This window comes from Anomaloglossus baeobatrachus, chromosome 12 (genome assembly GCF_048569485.1).
Source record: "Anomaloglossus baeobatrachus isolate aAnoBae1 chromosome 12, aAnoBae1.hap1, whole genome shotgun sequence".
Taxonomy (NCBI): domain Eukaryota; kingdom Metazoa; phylum Chordata; class Amphibia; order Anura; family Aromobatidae; genus Anomaloglossus; species Anomaloglossus baeobatrachus.
The window spans coordinates 11,156,697-11,165,244 of NC_134364.1; the positions used below are offsets into that span (position 1 = coordinate 11,156,697).

The 8,548-nt window shown below is 39.9% G+C and overlaps 1 long non-coding RNA gene across 1 annotated transcript; it reads left to right on the forward strand.

Moving 5' to 3' along the window:
- The first annotated feature begins 4,201 nt into the window (after positions 1-4,201).
- On the forward strand, positions 4,202-6,390 carry LOC142258616 (uncharacterized). The gene is made up of 4 exons (XR_012727822.1): positions 4,202-4,263; positions 5,822-5,924; positions 6,016-6,124; positions 6,327-6,390. It is a non-coding gene; the product is annotated as an uncharacterized LOC142258616 (long non-coding RNA).
- Positions 6,391-8,548: the final 2,158 nt, after the last annotated feature.

Sequence of the window (8,548 nt, forward strand, 5' to 3'; positions counted from 1 at the left end):
CTGATTTGCGGATGCCCCAAAATATATGTCGGACAAACCGGACAAGAGCTTCGGAAACGGATACAGCAACATCTATCTACCATTGGAACAGCGAAAGTGGATCTTGAAAAAGGAAAAACTATATCATCAGTGGCTATGCACTTCTTAAAGGAACATGGTGGGCGGACTTCTAACATAAGGATCCTTGGACTGGAAAAAATCAAAGTCAATATTAGAGGTGGTAATACCACCTTGGATCTTCTTAGATGTGAATCGGCCTGGATTTTCCAATTAAATTGTCTTGCCCCATTTGGTATAAATGAGGATCTGCTGTTTACAGGGTTCTACAAACAGAGGTGATTTTTTTTTTCCCTCTGTTTGGGACTCTGGGTGATCCTGGTTGGTGTTAGGCATAAGTGGTTTACTTCACATTTGTAACTTTCTTTAGTCTGGGCCTTGAAAAGAAAAGAAAAATAAAATGTATGTAATTTTTGTATGCAAACTATATGTTGGGGGGGATCCATATTCCATTAATTGGGGAGCTACCCTGGTGATTTTACTATATGCATATAATATTTAATATAATTAAATTCTTTTCTAGATTATATGGGCCCAGATTTGAGCGATTTATGAATGGGAGGGATCTAGACACTATTTAAAACTGTCTGTTTTCCTTGCTCTTGGTAACTTGGTCAATTTGCTTTTCACCTATCCTATATTTTGAGGGGGGACCCTAAAAATAAGGTATTTCTGATACAGAATATCACTTTTTCCCTGGAAAAAGGCACTTTTGAGCATTTGTCTCCATACATGGCGGCCGCCATGTTTTCGGAGTCCCGCGCATGCGCGGTGCCCGAAAACACTCAACAATTCTTTTACTCTCCCTGATTGGACGTTAGCGTCAGGGTGGATAAAAATCTTGATTTTTTTAAAAAAATCAAAAAAAATCAGATTTTTTTGATTTAAATCAGATTTTTTTGATTTAAATCATTTGATTTAAATCAGATTTTTTAATCAAGTTGTACACAAGCAAAACTTTGTCTTTTTGCAAATCTAATTGTTTGTCAGGTTTCCAGGTTTTCCAGTTCTCTTTGACTGCCCTTGCCCTCGGTTAACATGGAGGTTACCGTTCTGTTGCCCTACTTCCTGTCCAGCTGCTTAAAAGGCCGCCTCTAAGTCCAGTCCAGTGCCTGAGTATACTGCCTGCTGTGTGCTCCTGCTGTGTTGCTGCTTATTCCTGATTACCTCTGGATTCCCCTAAAAGACTACCTACCGATTGACTCTGGACTGTACCCGGCTCTTCAAGGCTGCGCCCGGATTCCGTTTACCATCTTCGGTCAGCACTCCGCCTGGTTCTCTTTGGGTTCGTAACCATTTTTGACAAACATTCCCGTACGGACACTCATTGACTTTACCGCTTGCTCCTTATCCCGGCTGCTGCGCATTTAGGCCTTCCGGGGTAGATTGCCGGACAGTCCCTGCATAGGGGTTCGCTCTGGTGGTCTCCCTGGGGGAGTCCGGTGCGTGGCCCCGGGAATCCCCTCCGCGTCTATTCTGGAAAGTATTGTATGTGTTATTGTGTTGTTGTGTTTGTTCTATATCTACCGTGGTTACATACTATAAACATCTTGTACCCGGAACTCGTCTCTGATTGTCATTGCCCTAAGCTATCGAAATCCTCAGAACATAGAATAAGTATTACATTGTTTTACACAAATAAAAATATTAAAACAGTTGATTATGAAACCTAATTTTTATTTGCACTATTAAACACTCAGAATTGAACTACAGAGAGTAAGTACTTTTTAACAATAGCCTATCTCTAACGTTTGAAGTAAGCAAACATCTTCAGTGAATACATCAGTCCTTTAAGCCTACTGTTTATTTAGGACTTTTAATAGGAAAACCAGTTGTCCTGCTTTAGCAGTTCCTGAGCGGTTTCGGACTGTTGTGTGCACAAAACCAAATGAAGAAAACAATCTCTCTACTCCTGCGGATGAAGCCGATGCAGTCAGTAGCTGAGTAGCTAGATTTATTATCTTTGCTGGAAGAACAAGTGATTGCGACTTCCACCAGTCCAGTGGTTTTAGTTCATTAACGACGTTATCTGCAAACATGTATTTTTGAAATGGTGCAGATTCACACTTCAATTTCAGCACAGTTGCCACAATGTCATGGTTAGTATTGGCGAGCCACTCCATTGCAGAGTTGATTTCCGCCTCAGATAATTTTTTCCCTCTGTAGATGGGATGCAAGATATTGGCTAAATAGTGTTCTTCTTTTAATGCTTGGTCCTTGTGGTGCTGTATTGCAACCTTTACATTGTTTGAGAGGTTCAAGAGATCTAGAGAACCTTCTAAATCTTTCCAAACTTCTGTGGCATCAGCTATGGTTGCAGTATCTTTCTGCATTTCTGTTAAAAAAATAGGTTGTAAATTAATTGCCAGACTTACCACTAGTACTAGGCTTCTGGTGCATAAGAAGCTGTGGGGGTTCATTGACATTAGTTGTATCACTATCAACATCTTCATTTCCCTTCTGGTTGCAGTTTTCATAATGTGATTTCAAACGGCAAACAAGTCCTTGGATATCCTTTTGACAGTATTTGCACTTTGCTCTTGCACCTTTCTTTCCAAGATCTGCTGCTGGCATCTCAACAAAATGAACCCAAATAGGGTCTCTCTTACGACCTGCTGCCATGGCTCACACAGATCACTTATGAAGTTTGATTGTTACTACAGCCTGAGCCAAGCACTGCTGATGTTACTACAGCCTGAGCCAAGTACTACTGACTATCCAACAAGTTTGGGCATGTCAACTGAATGCAGGGAAAAAGAAACTAAACCAAAACTGAAACCAAGCTAGAAGTGTGGAATTAAAGGGGCAGTATGAACAAAATGTGGAGGCTATTAATAGTTTATACAATTAAGACATGCTGCTTTTAAACACCTACCTATTGCCATATAGTAAAACAAAAAAGATTTTTACTTACTTTGGGGTCCCCCCCTCACCCTGGCGTTAGATCGTTGCCCCTAGTTTCGTCCGTGTAACTATGGGCGCACATGCACACTGCTCTCACTTCTCATTTTAATCGTGATTTATATTAAAAAAAAACCTTTTGATTTAAATCAGTGATTTAAATCATGATTTAAATCGGCGTGATTTAAATCAATTTACCCTGGTTAGCGTGCGTGTGACTTCCGGGACGCCGGGCACACGCTGAACGTGGCGTTCTTTACCATTAGGTGAGTTTTCAAACAGCTGTCACATTAATGTTTTGGGTTATTTAAACCCCAGCCCTTTATGTGGGCACATTCTACCCCTGATGAAGCTGTCCTAGGGGACAGCGATACGAGTGGGGACTTCTCTACCCCACCCTGGCTATTATTTGAACCTCTACATGGTGTCCTCAGTATGGGCTGGTAATCTGGTCATCCTAGGGTCTTTGTATTTCCTTGGCTGCTATCCATGCTAATACCTTGTATTGATATCATGATCCTTGTCATCTGGTGATTGTTTTACTGTATGCAAGTGTTTTTTTTTGTGTATTCTAATATGTCTACATCAGCTCTATGCTATCTGGGCTGCTACCTATATTGATACCTTGTACTGCTATTGTGATCTATGGTATTTGGTGGTTATACTATTCTGTGTAATTACATTTGCTGTTTAATCCAACACACTTAAATCCACTATAATGCTGTACTACTAGGATCTCCTATGTATTAGCTACAGCCTTACTGGGTTAACCTTGTGATCTCTTTATTGTGCCAGGGGGTTGTTTTTTATCCTTTACAGGGGATAAATATGATTCATATAGGCTTTATATGCCTTTTTAAGTGGTTTTAACATGTTTGTGTCTACATAATATGTTATAAAGACCTTTTTTGTATTGTTATACAGGTGTATCCCTGGTAATTTGCACACCGTTTTTTCTCTTAGTTCTATGGCTCCCCATCCCCCACCATTTCCACGAGGCCAAACACAATGTAGCACAATTGCGATATCAAGTTATTGACAAGGTACATAGGCCTAGACATGGGGGCAACCATATTGAGCTCCTAAAAAAGCGGGAAAGCTTCTGGATCCATAAATTGCAAACCTTAACACCAAAAGGGCTCAATAGAGAGATTGATTGGCCATTATAATTATAACACTATTTTCTTTGTCAGAACGCATGACATGTTCAGCTCTATACTAATCCTATCGTGATATTCCTTACAGAAAACCTAAGAATTGGCACCATCACCTTTTCTGCTTCCATGATATATTCACTGATAGACGGTAATGTATAAACCAGCACTCTATATAGCACTAACAATAATATAGTTATGGTTATGCACTGCATAGCATATTGGGACCCTTGCTGTGTATAAATTAATCTAACCTTCCCTTTAGGCCATATCTGTATTATGTATTTCAAAATATTTGCATATGACTCATTAGATGTTGGAATGTATTACTCTAAACAACTTCTATATGGATCAGGTACCCTAAATATTGCATCCCTAATTGATATATTCCTGTTCTTGTGCATCTGCTATGTTTGTTATAATATATCAACAATTTTGCTCTCTATTCTTTTCCCCTTTTTACAACTCTCCCTAGGATTCTATTTTCCTACATATTCCCAATTTTCGCTCCCCTAACCACTCTTTGCAACAGCCATACAGCCAAATCACTCAGAAGCACAATAAACGTCTTCCCAGCACTATTAGACTCTTCAGTATACAGGTTTGCGTACTGCGCATGCGCGGGAGCTCCTATTACATACCTAACGGTACCCTTTATGCCCTAATTCAAGCGCAGATCACTACTGCGCATGCTCGGGCGTCTAACGCTATTTCCGGGCTGCAGAGTTAAATAGCCTGCAAGCCCAGCCACACACCGCATTTTGCCACAGTCTGGGAAGACGGCACACCAGGTATGTCTCCGATTGAACCCTTCATTCCGATTGTGCCCCTTTTTATAAACCACTAACCATACACTAATTTCCTTACCCTATAGAGGGACCCCCCTTTTTCTTGTAAATTCACTGAATGAGGACTACACAGGTAATATGTGCTGCTCCTGGAGACTCTCTCCAATCCTAACTGAAATATACTAACTCCTGTTACTAACACTCACTTCCAGATGGTAGCAAATCACCTATCAGCAATTCCTTGCAACACGTGGCTTTAAATAATCACTACAGTCCTAAGGTAATGACACCATATGACATATTGTTATGTCCAACAAATAGGAATAACGTTTGGAACACCATTCTAAGTCCGAACTGGGTGCAAAAACCTAAAAAACATCACTATGGGGAGATAAGGTATGCACACCAGTGACTATGTAAGGGGAATACATGAAATAGCAGAAACTGCTGTGTGAATACTGACTTGAAAAATCCAATAGCTATATGTAAGAGTGAAATGTGAAAAATGGAATCTGCATTACTGCCATAAACGAATCAATCAAATATGACATATTGTTATGTCCACACATGGATACAAACTTGTAATTAATTCCCATTTCCCTAAAGGCACTACAAACCACAGGATTTGGCTCATCACATAGTAAAAACTATAGTAAAAAACTCCATGTGAAGTCCAATAAGGTAATTGAGCGTATTTTTATTTTTAACATATGATGCCTAGTCATATACATTCCCTGATCTACAGGTCACACACTTTGGGACAACCACAAATTATGTTATACCTTGGACAGATCGTCATATCATCCTTATATTTGCTGATTTGATTATAGAAAATTCTTTGAGGTAGGCATTCAAATGATTTACATGCCTGTTGACAAATTCTCCTGAGGTATTGATCATTATTCTTTATTTCATACTAAGGGACTGGAGGTTTATGCCAAGGGATCACAAGTCCTATACGGCTGCCCCTTACAAACCCTTTCAGAACACTCACACTGTGAGATCTTATATTAATACCATCCAGGTAACGTAATACATTTGCCCACTACCATACCATAGGTATGCTATCAGACGTACCTATAACGGTCACTCATTTACATACGCTTTGTCCACAGGACTGGCTCTCCGTGACTAAAATACAAAAAGGCAAGACACGGGGTTCCCTCCCCTTTATCTGCACTTGCAGTTTTCAGCTCAAAGAATTAGTTCTCTTCTTCTATGGAGGTATGCTGTTCACTTTTTTCATACTGAGGCTGTTGCACTTCATCTATATCCTTGGGTAACTGTTGATATGTATTGTACGGTCTTCTAAAAAGATCCAATCCTGACATGGAATTCTCACTATTATGTATATATGTATATTGTCTTTAGATAAGTGAAAATGTATATTATAAATAGTGATTACATTTGTTTTAACATTTTTCAGTGTAAATTGGCGTGAAGAAGGCCTACGTTTAGGTCGAAACGTCCCCCTCCACTTGAATTTGCTTCACAAATAAAAAATACTAAAACATTTTTTGACTTTGAAAAAACGAATCTGTTGGTTTCTTTTTCTATCTTACCTTATATGAGAGTGCAGTGTTTGAATTTGCATACCTGGGAATAAAGATATGCTCACATTGGCCTTCTTTAGTCTCTAAACTTTTTCCCGTTATTAAAATCTTCGTTAAAAGTAATAGCCTCATGGTCAGCCCCATTTGTCTCATGGATGGGACGTAAAAGCCTATTAAAAAGCTCTGTGTTAACTAAATTTAGTTATGTATCACAGATGTTACCAATTCAGGTACCACAGACCTTTTTCCATAAAGCTAGAACCCTCTTCATCAACTATATTTGGAAGGGTAGGCACCCGAGGTTGAATTAGAATACCCTAGTACTACCTAGGTTTAAAGGAGTAATGGCGACACCAGACCCACAAAAATATCACACAGCAGCAATACTATCAATGATAATAGATTGGACTCGCAAATCTTTAAACTTTGGACCTTGATCGCAGACTCCATCAGTCCGATGAACTTCAGACCCATCCTTCACTCAGCAAAACATTTTCTTCGAGGCCCGACAACGGGTAATTTAATCTTTAAGAACGCGCTTCAAACTTGGACAAAACATGCAGATTATCTTATTCCCCCACCTTCCCCGATAATCCGAATAATGGATTTGCCGGGGTTGTACTCAGATAGCACACAATCACGCACTCCTGATCAGCTTCATACACTCACTACGCCAGTGGAATTAGTGTTAGAGGATGGAACATTCACACCCCTGACTCAGCTTAATAAGATCATAGCCCCAAACTCACTCAACTTCCTTCAATATGAAAGGCTAAAGTAAGCGGTACGGGATCACTTACCAAATGGGCTGTCCCGAAGGGACCTTTCCACTTTTGAATCTATGATTACGCAAACAAAATGCCCTCAGAAAGTCCTGTCTAAAATATATCAAATACTGGTCTTAAATAAGCTCCCGCAGAAACAGGCATTCATATCATTATGGGAAAAAGATCTAGGCAGGAATTTTACAGAAGGAGATTTGATCTAAATTTATTAGAGATCCTTTGGCCAATCACATTGCGTGAAGCTACAAGAAAACTTATACAAATTAGTTACCAGAGGGTATGTATCACCTTCTCAAACTAGCACATGGTTCCCTTCCTTCTCAGAGTCATGTTGGAGGTGCAATAGAGAACGAGGTACATACTTCCACATTTGGTGGCAGTGCGACCAGTTGCAGCCCTTCTGGGAAAATGTGATTACCTACACCAAGCGGATCTGTAAACTGTCCTTTAACCCCCAACCCAGCCTAATCTTCCTGAACTTGGTCAGCAACCCACAAAACACTCCAAACAAAAACTCTCCTCCTATTCCTATTAGCGGTGGCCAAACTGCTCATCTCCCCCTTTGGCCCTCGACAAGTATACCTACTATCCAAACTTGGATGCTCAAAATCGACCAGTTATAACATGAAGAGCTGGCAGCTTTAGCTTATCACTCAAGATAAATTTAGACTCATCTGGGCCCCCTGGTTGAAGTTCCGAGAATCCTCCGAGTACTTTGAATTGGTGGTGTCTTGACCTGCTCCCACCCCCCTCCCCCGAGCCAGCCATGATATTTCTTAACTAGATTAAACCCCACTCACACCTCCTGTCTCTCACTATCTTCTTGAAACCATCCTTACCTTTCTTTACACCCCCCCTATCCTACTATCGACATGTTTTACATATGTTCATTTCACTAATGTTTATTATTCACAAAAGTTTGTTGATTTCACATGGACTGCAAATAGTAAACACCCCTAACTGAGGTACTGCCGACAAGGGAATAATGATTATCCAGAACTGTGAACCGAACTTTGGATCTAAATCCTTCCCTCCAGGATTTGAGTGCCTTATATTTTCTCACATTTATTCATTGTTTTAGGTTATATCTATTTGTTTCTCTGAACAATACTTGGAAGGTGTGCATTGTGTTTCATATGCTATTTTTCACTATAATAAAAAGAATAATGAAAAGAAAAATATGCAAGAGAGTGGCCCTCCCAATTCCTTTTCATTTCCAAAAGTGTGGACATAATGACAGCCAACTAAGATTTCAAGTCTTTGAACAGGTTCATTCTCACAGACAAGGGGGTGATCGTCAGAATGATAAA